Raw genomic sequence first — 24,184 nt, 5'->3', positions numbered from 1 at the left:
GTACAGCAAATGACTAGGTTGATTTCAAATAGTTATTGATAATCAAATATAATTACTCAATGAAAAAATGACAAATGTAATGTCCGACAACAAAGTTAAAGCATTGGATGCATTCCTACCAGCAACAGTACTTAGTACGCTACAGTTATTCTTAGTAAGAAATGCACTTAAACTACTAACAATTAAATTTGCGAGATAGTTTTGTATAGAGCATTCTCTATATGTTGTTTCTTTCAGAACCGTAATTTATAATACATTTCAAAAACTTGAATTTAGAAGGACAAATTTGCAAAACCTAGACAGTCATTGTTTACATAATTACAACTTTACCAAAAAATGGCGAACCTTGTTAAATTGACTGAATCCGCCATTGCATTTCTAGGATGAAATTTACCTAAGGCATTGCCGTAATCGAGTCCATCGAAATGTCTCCGATAATGAAAAGCCCTTTTCTTGCAGTTTGTTTTGTTTTTTTGTCCCGTAGTTATTTCTGACTTGGCACACTAAATAATAATGAAAACACTGTAGCATTAGTGTTTTTGACTGAACCCAATTTTCTAATAATTGTTTGCGCTCACTCGAACAAAAGGAATGCAAATATCAAAATAATGAGTGGTGGCGATTAAACATTGTATTGTTCTGAATTAATTTTAGAAATTTTTAGGCACACAGATTAAACCTGTTTTGTTGATTTTTGGCAAACACAGCTGAGGCTACCTTGCTTCCGTTCAGAAAATCCACATTTTACCCAACTTACATGACATCTTATGTTGACTTTATCATATGAAAGTTTATAGTGTATTTCATCAATTAATAAATGAATGTGATAATAACACATATAATAGTCTCGCTACCATGAAAGTAAATACATTGAAATTACGTGTCAATAATCTATATATCAAACATTTTGCATAATGTGAACAATTCTTACAAAATGTTTAGCGATAAATGGACCTTAAATTACAAACTGTGAACATATTTAGATATTAATGATTAATTAAGTATCAAATGTTTATAACAGGGAGGGACCGTGTATATCAATCTACTTCTTGGTGAAATTTGAAATGTTTTTATATATGATGTAGTCACTTAGTTATAAACTGTAAAGCTAGGTGTTTCAAAATATGACACATTTTTATACCCACTTTAAAATCACTTTAAGTGTTTTATAATTAAACCAGTGACCCTCTAAAAGAGGGATGGGAAACTGCCGACAAGGATCAAAGTAAGTGCGAGGGGTGGATGTACGATGTATCTTGGTGCGGAGAACTGTTTATTTATTTTAACTAAGTTGCTTATCGGCTGTAGTACATCCGCCTGACGTCACACTGTCAACAAAGAAGCGCCACCACAGTGATGCTATCGACACTTTCACTTGGAAGCGTTATTCCTGTTACTTAGCTACTTCGCTTGTATTCAACAAATTTTTGCAGTTTCTTGTGATATTTTCGTGTATTATGTGTTTAACAGTCTACATATTCATATCAGATAGGTAAATGATACATTTTATTTCAGTGAAACGGGAAAGTGTTGTTTGTGATCGTTGGCGAATGTCTTGCGCAGCCCCGGGTGCAGTCATCGTGTTAGAGCCCAACAATCAATGACGAACTTCTAACCCGTTTGCTCTGCAGTTTAATTACATAATCGATTGACATTTCTTAGTCTCGTATTTAAATGTCTTTTACCATATTGTTGTATGCTTATTTTCGATATACAGCTATTTTTGTGCGGCAAATTCACTCTGAAATCATTGTTGTGGCAGCTCTCCTGCCATGGCTGTATCGATTAGGTAAACTTATCCCTGAAAGTGTATGTCCCGTAATACTTGTTTTAAATAATTTATAAGTCTACAAAACTATAACATTTTATTTTTAGAATACATTCATGTTAACATGAGAGATACGTTTTAAAAATACATTGCATATTTACGATTTTCTGAGGGGAAATGGTATACTCGGGAGTGTTGACTTTCCTTGCCGCCATCTTGTATTTTTGTTTAGAGCCCAACAATCGATGACGAACTTTTAACCCGCTTTCTCTGCAGTTTGATTACCAAATCGATTGACATTTCTTAGTCTCGTATTTAGATGTCTTTAACCATATTGTCATATGCTTATCTTCGATATACAGCTACTTTTTTGTGCAGCAAATTCACTCTGAAATCATTGTTGTGGTAGCTCTCCTCCCATTGCTGTATCGACTTGGTAAACTTATCCCAGAAAGGTTATGTCCCGTAATACTTGTTTTAAATAATTTATAAGTCCACAAAACTATAAAATTTTATTTTTAGAACACATTCATGTCAACGTGAGAGATACGTTTTAAAAATATATTGCATATTTACGATCTCCGGGGAAAAGAATATGGCATACATGTACTCGGGAATGTTGACTTTCCGTGCCGCTATCTTTTATTTTTCGATGGCTGGAGTCAATCCATTTTCGGTATTTGTTGTTTCGCTAAAAGAAAACATGTCGGCTGCTTTTTATACATGTTATTCGTGTCCCTTTAATTAAAACAGTCTTGGTTTTGGAATAATATGTGCAGCATTTTGACGGCACTGAATCCCCACGTTCACCTTTGGTTTCTAGTGCTGTAAATGTTCATATCATAAAAAATAGGTCAAGTTTGAAAAATAAAATAAGACCTCTGTCAGTGGTTGATTGGTCATTTTAAATGAAAATTGTACTTCCTTAATTGTAATGATCAACCAGGAAGAAAAATTGGCACCTATTTTTTTAAATACTGTAGCTAGAATTATAAGATATAAAAATTGAACATTATTAGCTTTATGCACATTAAAGTTCAATTAAAAAAAAAAAAAAAAAAAAAAACAATTTTTGTTTATTTGATAGCTTATCATGTCATATAAAAAGGGTCTTGGGTACAGAATAAAGAATTTTGAAAAAAAGAAGAGTTCCAAGGCAAGACTGAAAAAGCAGAAAAATGTATCTAGTCAAGGTTTGTCATCTCCCCAAACATACAATACCCTTGATGACATTGCTGGAATTGCCTTAAATCATTCTGACCATGCGCCAAACGGTCATGATATACAAGACCACACAGTGATGGAAGCAACACCACAGCACAATGGTATTGAAATCCTGCAACTTATCGGTACAGACAATGATGCAAATGAAGAACATCCCCTTCTCAGGCAATTTGATGAAATTGTGTGTGACCACCCAGACAGTAGACATAACAACAGATCTTTGGATTCAACACCAGCACTGGATGTCATCCATTGTTTGCTGTCCAATTCCCCCAGTGATAGTTGTACTGATATTTTTGGTACTGTGACAAATAATGCATCTTCTGTGTCTCCTCCACATTCACATCTGCCATCTATCAGTTGTGTACCCACATATCCATTGCCATATTATTACATTCAGAGAAGGGGTTGAAAGATGTTCTCTCCCAATTGGTTGGGTTTACCTTGCTGATGATGAGTGTTTACATTTATCGTACATTGTGATGAATGCGATAAGACAACCTGAAATTACAAAAAACATATCCGTGTACAGAGATTTAAAATGGTCTGTTGTAATTCATGGAAAAGATTGTGGGAAACGAAATATATTTTCACATGTACCACAGGTCATTACTGGATTGTCAGCAGTCTTGGATCTTTTGAACACAGTCAATTCAGCAACTGTGTGCATTGGTAATCCTGACAGTAAATTCCACCCATTGGCAGATTCAAGACATAGTATTTTCAAGAGTTATGGAAGAAATGGCAAGATTGTTGGAAAACAGCAACATGTAACAATACAAAACAAAGCAGGGACAATGTTTCATTCCACTATTAAAGCAGCAGACTGCCAATTAATATTGGAAGGTAACAAAGAAAGATGTGACTCTTGCTGCAAATTCAGAAACACTATGTATGCTATTCATTGCAATGCCAGTAAAAATACATGTGAGCAAACCAAGTAGGTCAAACCAGGTAAAACTGAACATTTTGTCATGTACCACTTTCACAACTATCCCACAATGAATTATATAAAGAAATAAAATAAAAATATCATCCAGGCGAAACGAAGAAAAGGAAGGTTGAGACAGCGGCTTGAAAAATACGGAGTCGGAATGGATGAGAAATCTGGTGAAGCTTTCAAGACCCTGGCTGAAAATTATGAAAGTACCATAAAGAAGGAATTTGCAGAAGGAACATTTCAGAGACTGTTTTGGGAGCAGCAAGTAAAAGCCCTAAACTGCTCTGATTCTCGTGGTATGAGATGGCATCCTATGTTTATAAAGTGGTGTCTGAACATAAAACTTCGATTATCTGCTGCATATCGCACATTAAAGGAGTCTGGTGTTATTCATCTACCTAACGAACATACACTGCTTGAATATATTCACTGAATAAACAGTGGCAGTGGTTTTTCAGCAGATGTAGTGGAGCAGTTATATAGGGAATTCAGCTTTGAAGAACTGGCTGAGCATCAGAAGTATGTTGTTCTAGTGGATGATGAGCTAAAGATACAAGCTGATCTTGTGTCTGAAAAAAGCTCAGGGAAACTTGTCGGTTTTGTTGACATTAATAATTTCAACAATTCCCTGGCTATGTATGAGAAGAATCTAGATGATGGACCCGTGAAGCCTGATATAGCAACTTACATGTATGTGTTTATGGTGCGTGGTGTTTGTCTGCACCTCAATTACCCAACCACATCTATAACTTCTGATTTCCTATTTCCACTTGTCTGGGAAGCTATAGAAGTATTGGAGATGTACGATTTCAAAGTTATGGTATCAACATCTGATGGTGCTTCTCCAAATAGAAGATTTTATAAAATCCACCAGTCAGAAGACACAGAAGAGCGGATAACGTACAGAACACCAAACCACTACGCAGATGATGGGCGGTTCCTGTACTTCATGTCAGATGTCCCACATCTCAACAAGACAACAGAAAACTGCTGGGCCAAATCTGGGTCCCACAACAAGAACAGATTGTTATGGGTAAGATTATTTTGTTTTTCATGTCAGTCACTTCGTTTTTTTTATTATAAATGTCGTCTAAATAGAGCATGCACCAGTATACAAAGAAAATTGTATGCTGTTGGGGAAAAAAAAAAACAAATATTTCCATTGTTTATCACTGACAATCAGCAGTGCACAGTAACCAAAAATTGCATTAGCACTTTCTCTTCCATTACAACATCCTTTGGGGTTGTGATTAGTGGCAATATATTTACTGTCCTCCCTTGTATAAACTTTGCACATATTACCCAAATCCATAGTATTGTGTCAGATACATAAGTAACTACATGTACTGAAGGTGTTAATAATCACTCTGTTTTATTTTTTTGTCGTAGTATCGTTGTGTATGATTTCCAGTCTCAAGATATGAGCGAATATTATTTTTAAAAATGTTTTGAAAAAAATTAAAGCTCTTAAGGTAGAAGCCTAGTCATAATTTTTGACAAAATTTGCCATAAATTGCATGACAATGTTAATTAGCTTATTATGTACAGTCGTGAAGCTAATGTCTCATGGTACAATGAAATAGCATTATTCTATGTGTTACAGTTAAGCTTTTCGAGAAATGTGTCCTAATATTTCTTGAATATTGCTATTTTTAGAACAATTCCAAAGAACACAATGTTGATAAAAAATTGCATTTTTGACACTTTTTAAAACCCAGATTTTTTAAATAATTCACAACAACAAAAAGTACTCCATCATTAACAATATATAGTTTGTTCAGCCTATGTCACCAGGCTAGATTTTGAGATATCGCATAATATCTCTGCCATAGGAACCTGTGTTACAATAGTGTCAAAATGGCGACTTTCCACTAAAATACATCCATAAATTTCTCGAAAAAAAGGCTGGTGACCCCCAACTTTTTTTAGGTCAATATCCTTATATTGCCTTTGAGTACAATTTATTGCAAAATGAATAAATTCTTTGTTTTTTAATTTATGAGTATGCTTCTACCTTAAATTAAAACTATTTTATTTTTTAATCTCAGTTGTAATTCATTTATCTGCAGAATGGAGATCATATTGTGTGGAAGACACCGGAGGACCTAAATAGAGCTGATTTGGAGAGAGGAGGTTTATTTCTCTGCCACAAATTAAAATGCGAACACATTCATTTGACTTCATTTTCACGAATGAAGGTGAAATATGCAGCACAGGTAAGGACTGAATTTGTATCAATTATGATTTAAGTTACCAGGGGTATGTTCTTTTTTGACCACACATACAGTGAAAAAGAATTAAAAAAAATGATTTTATTGTGCCAATTAGGTGCATTTTTTTTAAAAATTCCAGGGAAAGCATGTATATTATTTTCCTTTAAACAAAATTTTGTAAATGTGTTAAATGATTACAAGGAATTTATTGATCAGATTTATATTACTAGTGTGCATTTTGAAATTAAACAGTATAACATGGCTTTGAAGTGGGAGAATATTATTGACAGTTTTTACTGGGACCAGCCCTTTTGGAATTACAATGTATTATTTTTTTTTCTCTCCAGGTTTTGAGTTCCACTGTGGCAAATGCTGTGTCACTTTTTGGACAAAAAGGTCCACATATAGCCCCTACTGTTGAATTTATTCGAAATTTTGATAAATTCTTTGACTGCTTGAATGTTAGAAGCATGACCGAAGGTGTGAGGAAAAGAAAACCACACCTGATGCCTTAGAGATCTCCTGATGATCCTTTATTACAGGTAATAAACAAAATACTGTTATCCATATAATGTCTTTGTGTGTGTATCCCTGATTTATTACCAAAATCATCATGAATTTCAGTAATTTTGTAAATACATTTACATAAGTTCAGCTGGACATGCTGATGCACTTACAAGTTTGCTTACTTGTCCGCAGCCCTATTTTCAGTTCCTGGATAAAAATCAGAATAATGTGAGACATCATATCTGTACTGCTTCATTAATAGTTTTAATAATATACATAAGTGTAACCATTCACCATCTAAAAGAGGGATATGGACATAAATCAGGGGGAGTACCGCAATTACACATTGCAGGGAAGCATTTTATAACCTCATTCAAATGTATTTTACTTTTAAAACAGTGGTTGAAAGAGGACTTCCTGGGGTATTTGAAAGAATGGTCTGAAAGTGTCGATAACAGAGATGAATTATCTCGGAGTCAGAAAAACAAAATGAAACTTAGTAGTCAGACCACTGAAGGCATTTTCATGACAGGTGAGTGATGTCAGTAACTCAGTTTTAGTTGGATTGGTGATTTTTTTTTCTTTCAGTTTGCTGACCGTGTACTTATTAATATATCAAAAAGATGTATGATTTATTTGTATTTCCCCATTATATGCAAGTTGGCAAATATTTTACTATTTTCAAGTCGTACCAACATTGGGATTTGACATTATTGTTCCTAATGGTAGAGTAGACTCAGATTTGTGTTTTATTACATGGGTATACATAATTTGGTGCCTACAAATCAAAAATATAAAAAAATTCAGCTTGGCATGACCAAGGGTACTGATAGTTTGTTTTTTTACTCCTACCATAATTTCCTAGACCCTTTATGTGGGCTGACTATTACACTTTTTTTTTTCTTCTTTGTTTTCACAGTGAACTCCTTTGTTGATGTAACAAAGTACCTACTGAGGAGGTCTGCGCATGCGTCACAATCACTAGCTTCGAATCGGACGGCTCCAGGAAAAAAGAAAGGAAACTAGCCTAAAAACAACGTATTTTAACGAAATAATGCCTCAAAAGAAAAAAACAACAACCACAGGAAAAAATGAGACCGATACAACAGAGAGGAAGGTCGACGAGATGCTAACGACGAACAAAAAACTCATGGAGTCCCAGGACCGTATCATCCAAGATGGCGACCTAGAAAAAGCAATGGAACTCGCGGAAGATCAGCGATCAGCGGTAGTCCTCAGACTGTTGTTCTCAATTAGGAACGAAGTCTCGAAAATCGACCCACTGAAGGAGCAACTTACAGAAACAACCAAGAAAGTAACGGACATTGAGGTATATTTAAACCAGATGAGTGATCGCATCGACGAAGTAGAGAAAAGTCTAGAACACGTGACTAAAGCAGCCGACGTAGAAGAACTGGCGGACAAAATAAAGGAGCTAGAAAACAGAATGAAGATAACAGAAATAAAGAATGAAGACTTAGAAAACAGAGGGAGAAGAATAAACCTGAACTTCTTCAACTTTGAAGAAGGGGTAGAAAGAGAAGAAAAATCCTGTGCCCAGTTCATAGTGAAATTCATCATATCCCACATGGAAGTGAGGGGCGTTGGAGATCGCGTGACAATCCAACGCGCACATAGAGTGCCAGCGCAGCCACTTCGTTCAGGGAAACCACGGCCTATAAAGGTGGGATTCGTGGACGCCAGTATTGCTATAAATATTTTGTTCGCTGCTCCTGAATGTCTTCGGAACAACCCGTATGCTGGAAAGGAAATATTCGTGACCGACGATGTGAGCAGGAGTGTACTAAACGAAAGAAAAAGACTGGCTCTCTACCGAAAGAAATTTCAAAGGGAAAACCCAAAGAAAAAGTGTTACATAGCGTGGCGTGTACCGGCGACCTGCATGATCGAAGACGACAGAGGAAAAATGAAGGCTGTGATGGTAAAGGACTTGCCAACTATCAGTTAAGGCTTTTATTATATGAAGCCCTCATGGCATTTATTAAGTTTATCTCTGACTTCACATTACAGAACTTGTAATTCGGGTCACAAGGAAATATTTACAATTAGATGGGCAACATAAGTATGAAGTAATTGAAAACATATTCATATTGAGTACCTGGGAGCCGTCCCATGCTGCAGTACTCTACTGTTTCTTCCAGTTACCGTGTGTCCGTTGGCTTTTGCCAATGCCCTTAATGTTTACTGTTTTTGTTTGTGTTACTTTAAAAAATTGGGCTTATTCAACTTTGAAATTTCCTGTAAAACCAAGTACAAACATTTGCATTCATAGAAGAGCAGTTATCTATTGTGACCCTCAAAGTTAGAGGCCTCAGGGACTACAACAAGAGAAAGAAAATTTCTAATTGGCTGAAAGAAAAACACTTTGATATAGCATATTTGCAAGAAACACATAGCACCTCGGCAGATGAGATTTTCTGGTCTTCTCAATTTAAGGGGAAATGTAGTTATTCACATGGAACTACCACCAGCAGAGGAGTGATGACTATAATTATAAATACTGATAAAGTTAATAAACTAACACAGGATACGGATGGGAGAATCTTAACGATTCAAACTGAAATTGATAACTCTCAATGTATTCTACTAAACACGTATGCACCCAATAGAAAATCACAACATGCTGAATTCTTAACTGATTTAAAAATTAGGTTAACTAATATGATCCCAGATCCAAACAGTACGATAATCTGAGGGGGTGATCTGAATTTTACAGTGGATAACTTGATGGACAGATCAGGAGGGAACCCCCTAGCCTGGACTAAATCGGTAGACATTTTTGAGGATATCACTGAACAATTTAGCTTAGTTGACATTTGGCGAATAAGAAATGAGAACAAAAAACAGTTTACTTGGCGTAGAAAACGCTCTACTATTCAACAAAGCAGACTGGACTATCTAATAATTTCAGATGTTTTGCAAAATATTGTTAAAAAAGTTGAAATTATACCAGGTTTAGCTTCGGATCACTCCGCTGTTTGGCTACATTTAAAAAATTCTTGTCAGAAACATGGTCCTGCTCATTGGAGATTCAACTCCACTCTAACCAAAGATAAAGAGTATGGAAACTTAATAAAGGAAAAGATTGAAAACTGGCAGGAAGAATTTAAAGATATAGATAGAAGTCAGTTATGGGACTTAATTAAATACCAGATTAAAAAAATTACAATTGATTACACTAAAGAAAAAGCAAGAAACCGTAAACAGGAAATTGAGGACTTGGAAAAACAGCTTAAAGATACTCAACAGATGTGTAGTGACAGCCCAAATGAGGAAAATTATAGCAATATGGAAGAAATGAAAAGGAAATTAGAAGACCATTATAATTATAAGGTAGATGGTGCTATAATAAGATCACGGGCTAGGTGGTATGAAAAAGGGGAAAAAAATAACAGATATTTTCTGAATTTGGAAAAAAATAACAGAAAGAAATCCTGCATCAAACAATTAAAAGTAGAAGGGGATAAAACTATAGAACAACCAAATGAAATTTTAACAGAAATAAAAACCTTTTACTCTAGGCTGTACTCAAATAAGGATTCGATAGAGGCCACTAAATTTCTTAATAATACTGCAATTCCAGTGCTGGCAGAAAGTTCACAGGCAAAATGTGAGGGACTTCTAACTTCAAGGGAAATTTTTGATACATTAACTTCAATGAAAGAAAATAAAAGCCCAGGAAACGATGGCTTAACGGTTGAGTTTTATAAGGCATATTGGCCACTGGTAAGAAATCTGGTAGTGAACTCATTAAACTTGGCCTTTGAGCAGGGAGAATTTTCGACCTCTCAGAAACAAAGTATCATTACACTAATAGAAAAACCTGGACGAGATAAACGTTTATTGAAAAACTGGAGGCCAATTTCATTAATGAACGTGGATGCAAAATTGGCATCCAAATGTCTTGCTAAGCGATTGGAATCTGTTCTTCCTGAATTAATTGGCGAAACCCAGGCAGCTTTTGTTAAAGGCCGCAATATTAGTGATTATGCAAGATTAATTAGTGAGGTGTATCACTACATAGAACAAACTGGTAAAAAGGCTCTGCTAATAGCAGTAGATTTTGAAAAAGCCTTTGATACGGTCAGTTGGGAGTATCTTGATAGGGCATTGGGGAAATTTCAATTCGGTCCTCAATTTCAAAGGTGGGTGAAATCATTGTATACAAATATTGTATGTTGCGTGATGAATAACGGATATAGTACGGGATACTTTGAGTTGCAAAGGGGGGTCAGACAAGGAGACCCTCTGTCTCCAATGCTCTTCATTTTAGTTTTAGAAACTCTGCTGGTGGCTATTAGATCAAAACAAGAAATCAAAGGCATTATCATATCGGGAAAAGAAATTAAAGAAGCAGCATTTGCGGACGACATGTCATGCTTCATTTCAAACGAAAAATCTGCTGGGGGGCTATTTAACTTATTGGGGATTTTAAGAAATGCTCAGGGCTGAGAATTAACATGGACAAAACTGAAGCTGTCTGGCTCGGTAAATGGAAATATAGGCAAGATATACTGTTCGGGGTTAGATGGCCCACATCTCCTATCAAAATTGTAGGAATTTACTTTTCTCACAATCAAAAGGAAAATAGGAAAATAAATGTTAAAAAAGCTATGGACAATATGAAAATTATTTTGAACTCTTGGAAGAGCAGGAAACTTTCTCTTTTTGGCAAAGTCCAAATTATTAAAACTTATGGTATATCCCAGTTCACATATATTATGAGTACAACTGCAGTTGGGAATGAATTTATTCAGGAGGCTCAAAAGACTGTGTATAATTTTATATGGGAAGGAAAAGACAGAATTGCTCGTAGAACTATGATAGGAGGTGTGGGCCAGGGCGGTTTGGGTATTCCAGACATGCATATCCTCAAAAAACAACAGAGGCTACTATGGATTAAAAGATATGTAGATCCAAATAATGAACATCCATATAAACTATTTATTGATGAGCAGCTTAAGAGTATAGGAGGTAATATCATCTTCCAATGTAATTATAAAACAAAACTTTTACCAATTCGCTGTACTGACTTCCTGCGAGAATGTCTTGAAATTTGGGAAGCTGAAACTAAAATGAGCTACAGAAACACAAACCAAGTAATTTGGAATAACGAAAATATAAAAATAGCCGGAAAACCTATTTTTTTTATAGGGATTTGGCTGAAAACGGAATTAAAAGAGTTTCAGACCTGTTTAACGAGAATGGTCTTATACCATGGGAAACAATAACCCAAAATGAATGGACTCTACTACATAAACTAAAATGGATTGGCCTTGTTACTGCCATCCCCGAAAATCTAAAATACAAAATCACTGACATAGACGAGATAAGCTTATCGGTGTCTGGAATTCCAACACCGCTTGATGCAATCTCAAAACCCTATATAAAAAAAGAATTAATAGACAGGCAATTCATCCCTCCAGTGAGTCAAAAGAAACTTGAAGAGATGCTGAAACTTGGCCTATTAGAATGGAGTAAAATGTACAAATTAATGATAAAAATGAGTATCGACAGCAAAACACGTGAATTTCAGTTTAAACTCTTACATAACATTCTATATACAAATGACAAACTTCATAAAATAAACCCAGAAAAGTTTCCTACACAGATGTGCACATTTTGTCAGGAGAATCCAGAAACTCTGGAACATATCTTCTATGAATGTGAATATGTTGTTGCACTTTGGAGAGACCTACTTTTTAGTTGGGGAAAGATATTAAAACAAAATTCACCACCAAGCAGAATGTGCTTAATAATATCAGATCCAGGCGAATCGTTGACAATAAATGTCATTAGCCTGTTAGTTAGGAAACATATTTACCACTGTAAAATGAATGATATAAAACCCAACTTCAAGGGTATTCTAACATACATGAAAAGAGTATACCAGTGTGAAAATTGGATAGCAAATCATAACAATAAAATGATACAGCACTTAAAAAAGTGGTCCCCTTTAATACCATATATGGAATAAAGGGGCAAATGGTATGAACTAGAACTGAATGAGATAGACAAGTAGCAATTTAGTGAATATAGTGATCTTAGGGAAAAAAATCCGTCCAAGTGAACCAAAAGCAAACATAAAGGTTCTGAGTTTGAGCAATAAACTATTCCTCTTCTGAAGCTTTGAGAAATGTCATTTTGAAAAACTTTGAGTTATACAGGAATGTAAGCATAACCACTTTATTCACAGATATGTACATTTTTATGAGTACCCAATAAAAAAATATATTTAAATACAAAAAAAAAAAAAAAAAAAAGTACCTACTGAGTCAACCTGGTGTGGTTTTTATATTATCTGAGAAATTTAACCAGGACCCCTTTGAGAGCTACTTTGGAAATCAGAGGCAGATGAAAGGTGGCAACGAAGCCCCATCAGTTATTCAGTTTGGATACTTTGCCAATGCATTAAGGATGAAAACTTCAAATCTGCTCAGAGTGCATGGAAGTAACGTCAGGGGCCCAGTTGCTGATGCTGAAGTTGACCATAACACCTTTACCGAAAAGACGCCATTGACGGTGATGCTGCTAAGTGAACACTTTTTACTGGGACGTACAACAGACTGTAAAATACTTCACATAAAACTGTTTAGGCATTGTCATGATGGATCCAGTTTTCACTCTAACTGGAATGAATCTAATTATGTGCAATTTTGACAGTAAACAGCCTGATTTTTTTCTGTGCTTGACAGGCAGTGGAATCTGTACTGCTCAGGATGGTTTTATTTATTGCTGGCATTTTTTTTGTAAATAAACAGTGATATAAATTAATCTTTGTTGTAATTGTATATACATTAGATTGACAAAAAATATCTGTTTCTCGTTTGTTTTCCTTATAATCTTAGACTCTCTTTTAGAGGGTATATGTTCTAATGCATTCCAAAATGCGCTTGTACTTGTCTCAAATTTTAGGTCAGTATTAAAAAAATCACCTTATTTTAAAATTTCCATGAAACGAGAAACAGATTTTTTTCCCTGTACCCAAAATATCTTCCTAGTACAGCCCTCATCAAAATATGTTCCATACACGAGTAAGCCCAACCCGAGAGAAAAACACTGAACAATAATTGAAAATATTTTACAGTAGTTGAGTGTATTGAAATATTTACCATACACAAGTAACACTAAACAATTTATTGAAAAGTCCCCTTATAAAAAAATAAACGAAAACATCTTTGTTACAGTAGTAAGCCCCCCACCCTTGAAAAAAAAAAGATCACACTGCAACATTGCTTGAAAATATTTTTTTATACAGTCTCCGTAAAATATTGGTAACATTAATATATTAGTTAGTACCACTCGCCCCAAAAAACGATCACAGTGAACAATTGAAAATATTTCCATAAATAAATGAATGAATGAATGAATAAATGAATAAATGAATGAATGAATAAATGAATGAATGAATAAATGAATGAATGAATGAATGAATAAATGAATGAATGAATAAATGAATAAATAAATAAATAAATAAATAAATAAATAAATAAATAAATAAATAAATAAATGAATAAATGAATAAATGGATAAATGGATAAATGAATAAATGGATAAATGGATAAATGAATGAATCAATCAATCAATGAATCAATGAATCGATGAATCAATGAATCGATCAATCAATGAATCCATCCATCCATCCATCCATCCCTCCCTCCCTCCCTCCCTCCCTCCCTCCCTCCCTCCCTTCTCGCCCATGCTCAAGACTGGCTTGTAAATATTGAGACTTCGCCAGATTTATTCTACAGCCATATTATGCATCAAGAGTTTTTAACTGTTTACATAGACCTTAATTTGCACGTTGTGCTAGTCCTTGTTTGGCCTTATATTGCTGGATTAATTTTCTCGCTTCGGAATGTCCCCTTACATTGATCCACATTTTAACACACATGAACATAAGATTAATAGCTGCATCTTCTTCAAGACCATTGGACAGCTTTGACCAATACTCTAAAGCTACTCTATCTGAAAGTACTGAACTAATAACAGAGTCATGAATATTTTCAGTGGCAAGCACTAATGAATTTACATTCTCTCATAAAACATAACATGTTATACTCTCCTCAAAAATATGTAGGCATTGTCATTTACAATGCATAATCCACTACGATTTTCTTCAGTACCCACTGCATTGTGTAAGATAAAAAGGTTTTCTTCATTGTTGAGTTGACTGCATGTTCGACAAACAATTCAACATACTTGACGTTATATGGCGTCGCTACTTTGCTTGTCTTGTTAATGCCATTGGTATATATCCACACGCATACCGAAGCACATTTTCTTCAATGCTGCCCATCTTTACTACTGTGCTGACACCATCATCTTTGTCAATTCGTTCACGTTTTAATAAAATGTCACTAACAAGACAAGCTCCCTGCGAATTGACAAAATGTTGACTTGCCTTGGTACATAAAGCTTTTAATGCCTGTTTCAGCTCTATCATATGTCGCAATGAATTGTATTACCGGTACATTGCCTCTCGACGTGCAGAGGTGGAGATCATACTATCACCAGCTACTACTGCCGGCCACAAAATGTCTATTACGACACTTATTTCTTTTGTTGCAGTATTAGCTACCCACTGTAGTGCCTTTAGTAATGTTTGCAGATTGACAATACCTCTGGCAAATGTACCAAGTTTAATATGATTCTTTGTCAACAGGCTGCTTGTGGCTGACATCAGTATCTGTTCTGCACTTTCAATTGCTGTTTTTTGGTGTAGGTAGGGGGTGGTCTTTTGGCTGTAATTAACACCGAATTAAAATATATAGATATTTATGCACAATATAAAGAAATAAGTTTCCTGGCAAGTTTGTAACACACAGCTAATATTTTTTTGCAGTTCATAGGGTAAAATAATAACAGGGCCAAGAATGAAAAAAAATTCTTAATTAAATTTGAAGAAAAGATGGTGCCAAGAAGTTAACCTACGTAGTGTAGTCGGTAAATCATAAACATTTTTGGAAGATGTCGAGTAAACCAGGGAATTCCTGAGTGAACCTGGAGTGTATTATTTTGTGAAATAAAATATACCTGAAGGTATTGATAATCTGTACATACTATTTTTCTTGACTTTGTTCAATCTTGCTTTTGTTAGCTTTCTTGTATTGACATCTGAAACATCCTCTACCCCCTTATGGGATTCTGAAAAATGAAGAAAAACATTGTATTAATTCTGAAAGCTGTCTTGCAACCATGATGATCGACCTACGTTTTAGAGGGTCTATGCCAACACTAATGTACATTCTGGTTTACATGTAAACCCACAAAAATGTTGAAAAGGGAATTGATAATTACAAGGATGCAAACAATTTAAAACTACATGGTTCGTCATAAAAAATAACTATAACCATAGTAGACGTGGTTAGCTATAGCTACCGAAAAAGAAAGACATTTCAATAGATCAGAACAATCGATAACCAGGATGTGAGGAAGCTGTAATGAGACGCAACATAAAGGACGCAACAACTATCGATGTATGGTAATCATTATCGGCTTCTGGTCATAAATTTTCTTACGAAACATGGTTTATATAGTTTTCGAGTGAATTCAACTATTTTCAACTTTTACTGTTTTATAACGTGTTGTTAATATACATACCTTGTACTTTGTGGACATTTAAAAGGTGGTTCTTGCAGCCTTGTTTTGATTTAAACTCTCTACAACATGGAAGGCACTGCCAAACATCGTCTCTCTTTCGTAAATACGCTTCCAAAAACCGCAAATTTCGCCGACCAACTGGCTCGACCAGTTTTTCTTCCTCAACATTGCTCTCTTCTTCGCTAAAATCACTCTCATTGCCGTCAAAATCCGTAAAATCATCCATGAACTCCTCGTCGTCACTAAATACACCCGCCTCCATTTTGAAAATGTGTTTGAATGACGAACAGACATTTGGTAATTTACATAATCTCACAGTGTTTTGCATAACCTCTTCACGTAACTTGCGAGACTTCTTGACATTATCGCTAATGCGTGAACCGTTAGGTAAACGGGATTAAAATGATTACAACTTACATAGATCAGAGGAAATACTGCAGTTTCCTATCCCTCTTTTAGAGGGTCTATGATTAAACACAATAAGTGCGTTCTTAAATTCGCAAATGAGGTATTTTACAACATCAAATTATAAAATAAAATATTTAAAGTGTTTATAAGCTTGTCTACACGTAAAGTAAAGTGTTTATTATCAGCATCATTGCGAGATGTGTATATTCTGATAACACTTGCAGTTGGTGTTTATATTGCAACATTTCAGCGATGTTTTTACACAATATATAAAATGTTTACATTAGAAACACGTATTGAAAAGTGTTTTCACCAGAAACATGTATACAAAATGCTTATAACCACAACCCTTTAAAAAGTGATTTCACTAGACACACATTTTGAAAAGTGTTTTCATCCGGAACAATAAAAAGAAAAACTACTTAATGTCAGAACACTTTTGATAGTGCCTTAAGTAACCACACATATTGTTAAGTGTTTATGATCACGACATGTAGAAAAATGTCTTAACCGAGGACATTTTTCACAACTATATCAGTCAGAAAAGTTTGCTCACTTGACACACATTTGATAAACACATAGAAAAAGTGTTTAGCCTATGAACACTTTGAAAAGTTCATTCACGCAAAACAATAACCGAATAGTGCTTGTAACAGAGACACATTTTAAAACGTATTTACGCAGATAACTTGGTAACAAGCATTACAATTATCATTTTTGAAAATAAGATAACAAATACGGCGTTTCTTGAATTTTGCACTATTATACAATGAACGATAAAAAAATCACATATTTCTAAATATAAACATTAATAAGGTAAGTTCGACTATAACATTTAAAAAGACAAACATATATAGTAATTGAAAAAATAGTATCAATCGCATGAAGAAGGGCCATCAACTTATTCGCAACTGAATAAATGTGTTTATATAATTTAAACCTTTCATGAAACTGTAAATGTAATAATTGTGAAAATTGTCACTAAACAGTTATGGCCTACTGGAGACTTGCTTCTTGTGTCAGTGCGTTATCATCTTGGCGCAATATGTATACAATGTTGCTCTATTGATTCAAGAAATAAATAATACAATTTACTTGGTCAGACGATGAAATATGGATGATTACGAGTGTAGTGAAGATTTGAAACGAACAACAGTGGTTATGGAGTACTTTGATTCATGCAATATTCATTCTGCAGTACACCTCATCAAGAAACAGTAAGTATTGTTGCTCAGTAAGTAATTCAACTTTCAAACGTACTTCTCATCTGAAGTAAGTTTTGTACTGATCTTGGCTATTCCAATTTAATGATATTATGTAGTTATATTTTTTTACAAAGTATGCAAATTGTATTTACAGCAATGATCTATATCATGAATATTTGTTACGTGTATCATGTCATATATTGTGTTACTGTCGGATGGTACCTGGTATGGCTGACCTCAATTAGCTTTCACATAAATCTAATACACTTTTGCTGGTACACGTTTTTGTAAATTCAAAATTATTTTAGATGTTTATGAGTTTAAGGGAATCATAGCATGTGTGAATATGATTTTTATATTTGGAATCAATTTTAAACACTTATTATCTAGTAGGAACTGTATTGGACATGTATAAATAAATACCAATTATGAAAATAAATTGTGAGCAATTTTTGCCAGCTCTCCAAATAACTACAATGACTGGCATACCATATTTGCCCAAGACTATTGTTGTAGTATAGCGATTAAAGAGCAGGTAGCGTAAACATTATTACAAATGAATGGCATAACCGACATGTTGTTCCTATTTGTACTCAGTTTAGCAATTTATATAGAAAGATGTTATATATACGAAAGAATCATATTTAGTTTTGTAAGTTGGCATGCGTTATTTAATTAAAACAGATATTGTAATTCCAATAGTATTTGTTGGAGATTGTATATTGCTAAAATTTTTAAATCTAATAAATATTTTAAGACAATAATGATATTCTAAACAATAATGTATTTAGCATATATATATGTAATTTTAATTAACATAATAATTGCTGAAACATCATGATATAATATATTTCACAGCGTTCATGCTGTTGTGGCCATCATTTATGTAGGCTTCAAAACTTGTATTCAAGAATGTCATGTCAATCAAATAATTACATTGAACAAAAAGGTGAACATATATGCTATACTGTAGCTTGAGTGAATAGACAATATAGTGATTTGCATATAATACATTGTATATCTGCGTTGTAATTGATGTTCAATTTATTTTTTAGAAGTAACAATGAAACAATGAATATCATTTAGAGTGCAGTTCCACGAATCAATTAATATGTTATGTCTGGTAAGGTTTAAATTTAACGTGGATCCTTTTCACTCTCATCCACAACTACTTGAGGAATAGATTCCAGGTGCTACATATCTGTTCTGCACGCTGTTGGTCAGACTTTTTATTATTTCAGTGTTCCAACAATATGTAAATAACCACAATGGTATGGTATGTGTTGATTATGTAACGACTTATTATTAGGTTAACACGGCATATACTCCTGAATGTGATCAGCACACACGGTATTGTCAGTTTATGATTTTGAATACATTATTTACTTTACACCGTACCTGAATAGATTTTAGTTTTCATTTGTTACGGGCATCGATAACTCATGTTTAGGTTCTGCATGATGATGTACATGCACAATATGTTTTAAATCTGGACTGCAACTGTATATGGTTGTATTTTCCAGCTTTACTGAAAAGTATTTCAATTGAAAAATAGTTTGCATTGTGAGGTTATGTGTCATACTGTCACGTGCTACATATAGCTTGATAGCTTGGAACACACGTTTATAATAATAATGTAATCACAGAAAAATATTATTTAGACATATATTATTGTATGTATTATTGAGGTGTATACTGAATTATTTTTCTCGTTTTTAAAATTACATGTGATGATCTGCAATTTGCTTGAACTAGAAGGATATTTTGGCTAGCTTTGGGTACAGAGATATAGCTTAAATTCATTTGGATTGTGGGAATGGAAACTCAATGTTGTAAAAATAATGGCCTTGTGTAGAACTGCATCTTGTGTCAGTGCTTTACAATCCTGCCCAATCCTGTTGCTCTCTGGGTTCAAGAAATATATATTGTTATTTACATGGTGCGATGGTAATATATAATTACGTCTATTGTCAAGGGACAAGGAAAGATTTGAACTGAAAAAGATTGGTATTTGTGACATAATTGGTATTTTATTATTCTATTTTGAGGAGCCAAAATATTTCTCGTGTTTTCAAATTTATTTATTCATAAATTTATATAAATAAATAAATATACAAGCATAATGTTGTAATCATCAGTCTTTAAATAAAAATGTGAACATATATTGTTATATATTAACGACTTATTGAATTTTACAATTTATATTAACAAGCGAAAATTCACCTAGATTCTCGTGGTGTGTATTACTTTAACTAATATTTTTTTCAACAGCATCCATGCATATATAAACTGAGTTTATGTATTATAATATACTTTATTTCGAGTACTAGCTCATATAAACATAACCAAAGTTACAGAAAAATAAGAAAAACTACCAAGCAAATATACATAATAAATATATTAAAAAAGGCTCAGTCAAGTATTCAAAAGCGTACTACATTTCATTACATCTGGACTGTAAATAGCTGTAATTATTGCAATTATTAATTATTGCAATTCTTAAAAAGAAGTTCTCCATTTTTTTCTACGAAGAGCTTCAAAAGTAGTGACACGAATTTGTACAAGGGTTTGAGTCATACTACTATCCCTTTTGCCAAGCTTCAGTAAAATTCTAAATGCATTATTATATGCGACTCGAACTTGATTAATCTTCCTTTAGTATGTATAGACCACAAATGTGAGCAACACATAGTCGTACAGTAACTTTGAAACAATTTAATTTTTATTTTTGAAGAGCAGTAAGCAAATCTTTGAATAAACCAGTTTTCTCTAGCGTAAAAACTTTCCATTTGTCTATTAATATCATCACTACCATTTCCATGTTTATTAATGACCACACCCAAATAGGCGTGCTTGTCGACAAATCGCACTGCAACACCAAAAATACGCCTGGAATTGTCTAATACTACAACGAGGGGGTACCATAGAAATACATACAGACATTTTTAGGATTAAAAATAATACTGTTTGATACAGAATATATACAGCAAATAGCAACAAGTCTTTTAAAACCTTTAACTGACGGACAAAGTAATACAATGTCATCAGCATAAAATAGGTGATTCATACACTGCCCACTTACAAAACACCCAATTTTCTCAGTCATTAGATCTTTATCCATATATACTGCAAAAGACGAGGAGATAATATTCCCCCTAATAATATCCTGACACCATTTAAAGCAGGGAAAGATATAGATAGTCTCTATCTCACAGAGAATTACCTGGTTTTTATACCAGAATACAAGTACTCGGACTAGAAACACAGGCATATTTCTGCCAAAAAGCTTTAGAAGCATCTAAAAGGCAGAGGAAAACTCGACTGTTATAAGTTTTATAAGAAACTTACAATCTCTTTCAATACAAAAATACACATATCAGTAGAGTGACTCTGTTTGAAACCACACTGATGATTAGTAGTTGTAAGAAAAGTTTCACATCGAGACAAAATAACCAGTTCGTACACTTTAGAGATAGGTGTAGCAAGTACAATAGGTCTGTAATTATTTGTATCTGTAGCATCAGTCTTTTATCTTTTATAATGGGTACAATAATTGTATCAATCATACGTTTAGGTAAAAGACCATGTACATGGCATATTGAAAACAACAAGAAAAATAAAACACACAAACGCTGATCTGCATATTTCATGTTGTCAGCTGTGATGCCATCAGGTCGAACTGATTTACCTATGGTCAATTTATTAATTGCACTTCGAATTTCAAATTGTTTAATATTCATGTCTTGTTCATATAATATTAGAAATACTAGATCTAACATAAGATTCATTTTGGTTATTTTTTACAGATGAAAGCAAATCTGTATAATGACTACGCCACATATCAGTAATATCATCTTTTCCATCACACCTCCCTACTGATACAGATAGAGGAGGTGCCTTATTATATGAATTTACTTTTTTGCCAAACAAATTCGGGTTCTTACTCGCATAATTGGTCGTGAGCGCATCAGCTTTCGCTTGAAATTCATTTTTCCTACAAAGTCTTAAAACATGTTTAATTTTTGCTAGTGTTTTTTTCATCAACTCAAAAAACAGACCATAAAGAGGACTTCTATTTTCATGCCATAAAAATAAAGCATCATTCCAACCAGGCACACACCTTCCTGTCTAATTTGCATTGAGGGGAATGCAGTCCTTAGCCGCCTTACATATAATTTCTGTGACATCATTGTATACATTATCAATGGTATTTAAATGCGTGGTGTTCTTACAATCGGTGTCCTAACAAACAAAAGCATCGGCAGAAATATCACTTGAAGCCAAACATCTGTGCGTTAAAATGGCGTATTCAGTAAGTGAATCGTCACTTACACCATACAACACAGGTGGAATTACTATAATGAGTAGGTGCAAAATCAAAACGTTGGCAACATTCCAAATTACAGATCACATTAAGTGGAAAATGATCCGAACCCAGAATATCATGTAAAATATTAATATCTGTAATAGTTTTGTGAGCGGCGGGTGTAGCAACCCAGTGGTCAATCCAAAACGTTGTATGATGGGCTTCACTGTTATATGTAAAATTACAGTCACCAGTATCTAATATTTGCAAATCAGACCAAACAATCTCATTATCATCACAATAGTTGCTGACTTTATTACCAAAGTAGAGGGGATATTCGCATTTCAATCACCTACAATCATAACACAATTTGAACTTGCCTCATCCAGCTCTAAGTTTTCATAAATATTCAACATACTCGTGAAGATTATTGTCGCATTCGGTTGGCATATATACGTTGACAATTGTTAATTTTCTATCTCATTTGCCAATTTCCAGACTAATAAGTCTGCTATTACTGTAACATTTACTTTTGACATTGCACAAAGTTTTTCGCCATAATATCGCAACTCCACCATAGGGCCGATTAAGCCTTATGCCACACTCTTCATTCATAGCAGTTTCACCCACTGCATTAAAATCATTACTAACATTTGATAACATACACAGTTTTGATTTTATGAGCTAATGCTCCTGCAATAAACAAACATCACTTCGTTCACAAATATTCTTTACAGATTGAATTGAGGATTGAACTCCACGGCAGTTGTAGGAAGTTAATCTCAGCTTCATGTTGATTTTTGATTTCTCGACGGATACAATCTTCGAATCAATAAGCCGTTGGGTCAGTTATCTGCCTCTAACAAAGTTTTCCTAATGTGCAAGTGGATGTTTGTCCAGCAGACTACAACATTAAACGAAGTTACCGCGACGTAATGAATAGAGTTTATAAGGATGGTAAACGTGTCCGTTTTCATAACGGCAAGTTGTACATAAATGACAAAGAATATGTCAAACCAGGCACATAATATACACTGTTTTTTAGATGCTGATTCTAAAACAATTTGCTTATTTATGCAACATTTATGTTTTGGTTACAATTTTTACCACTCAATTAATACCTCCGTTTATCGAATATCAACCATATACAACAACTAAGAACGGTGCTCACCTGCATGTTGGTTTTGTGCTAAATTAAATTCTTACCAAGCCAAAGTGCTATTTCTTTCGGTTTAGAACGTATTTTCAGTTATATTTTACGGTAAAATTCCTCTTATTCTGCTTTCTTTTCAAAAAATTAAGAAACAAAACAAAACAAAAAAAAAACAATTTGTAATTCGAATTCAGGACTGAATGTAACGAATTAAATGATGGATGTAATGAATTATTCATTGCAACTATTATAAATGGATTTAGATTCTTGTTACATAAGTTACATAATGTCCACTTATCCAACATGATTTAAATTTGAAGGTCACATGTTACATTATGTAACAATAACAAACAGCCAACGTGATTATAATTCCGTATACGAATTCCGTATTTGGTTGATTGTAAATTGCGTGATTGATCGATCGATTGATTGACCGATTGTCCGTTAATTGATTGACAGTGTGATTTACTTATTCAGTTATTAATTTATTTAGCCATTTCAAACTGAATATTTAATAAGTAAGTGGCATATGTTTAATTAAATGTAATATTGTATAATTTGCTGGGTAAATAGTTTCCTCAAAAACAGCACCTTAATGGTTTTATTTTTCTTTAATTTTTGTTTGGTTGTATTTATTGTTTATTGTATTCTGTGTGTGTCCAATGGCGTTGTAGCAACTGGGCACAATTCATACTAGTACTTTAATTATTTGTTTGTTGGTTTTACAAAGCTATTTTTCCTCCAGTCTTACAATGCAGCATACCATTACCCATATATAGTTTTCTACATAAAGGATAAATGTCTACCAACATAAATATAATTTCCCTAAATGTCCG

This window comes from Saccoglossus kowalevskii, unplaced genomic scaffold, assembly GCF_978046115.1.
Source record: "Saccoglossus kowalevskii unplaced genomic scaffold, keSacKowa6.1 SCAFFOLD_35, whole genome shotgun sequence".
Lineage (NCBI taxonomy): Eukaryota > Metazoa > Hemichordata > Enteropneusta > Harrimaniidae > Saccoglossus > Saccoglossus kowalevskii.
Note: the sequence above shows the minus strand (reverse complement) of the source record.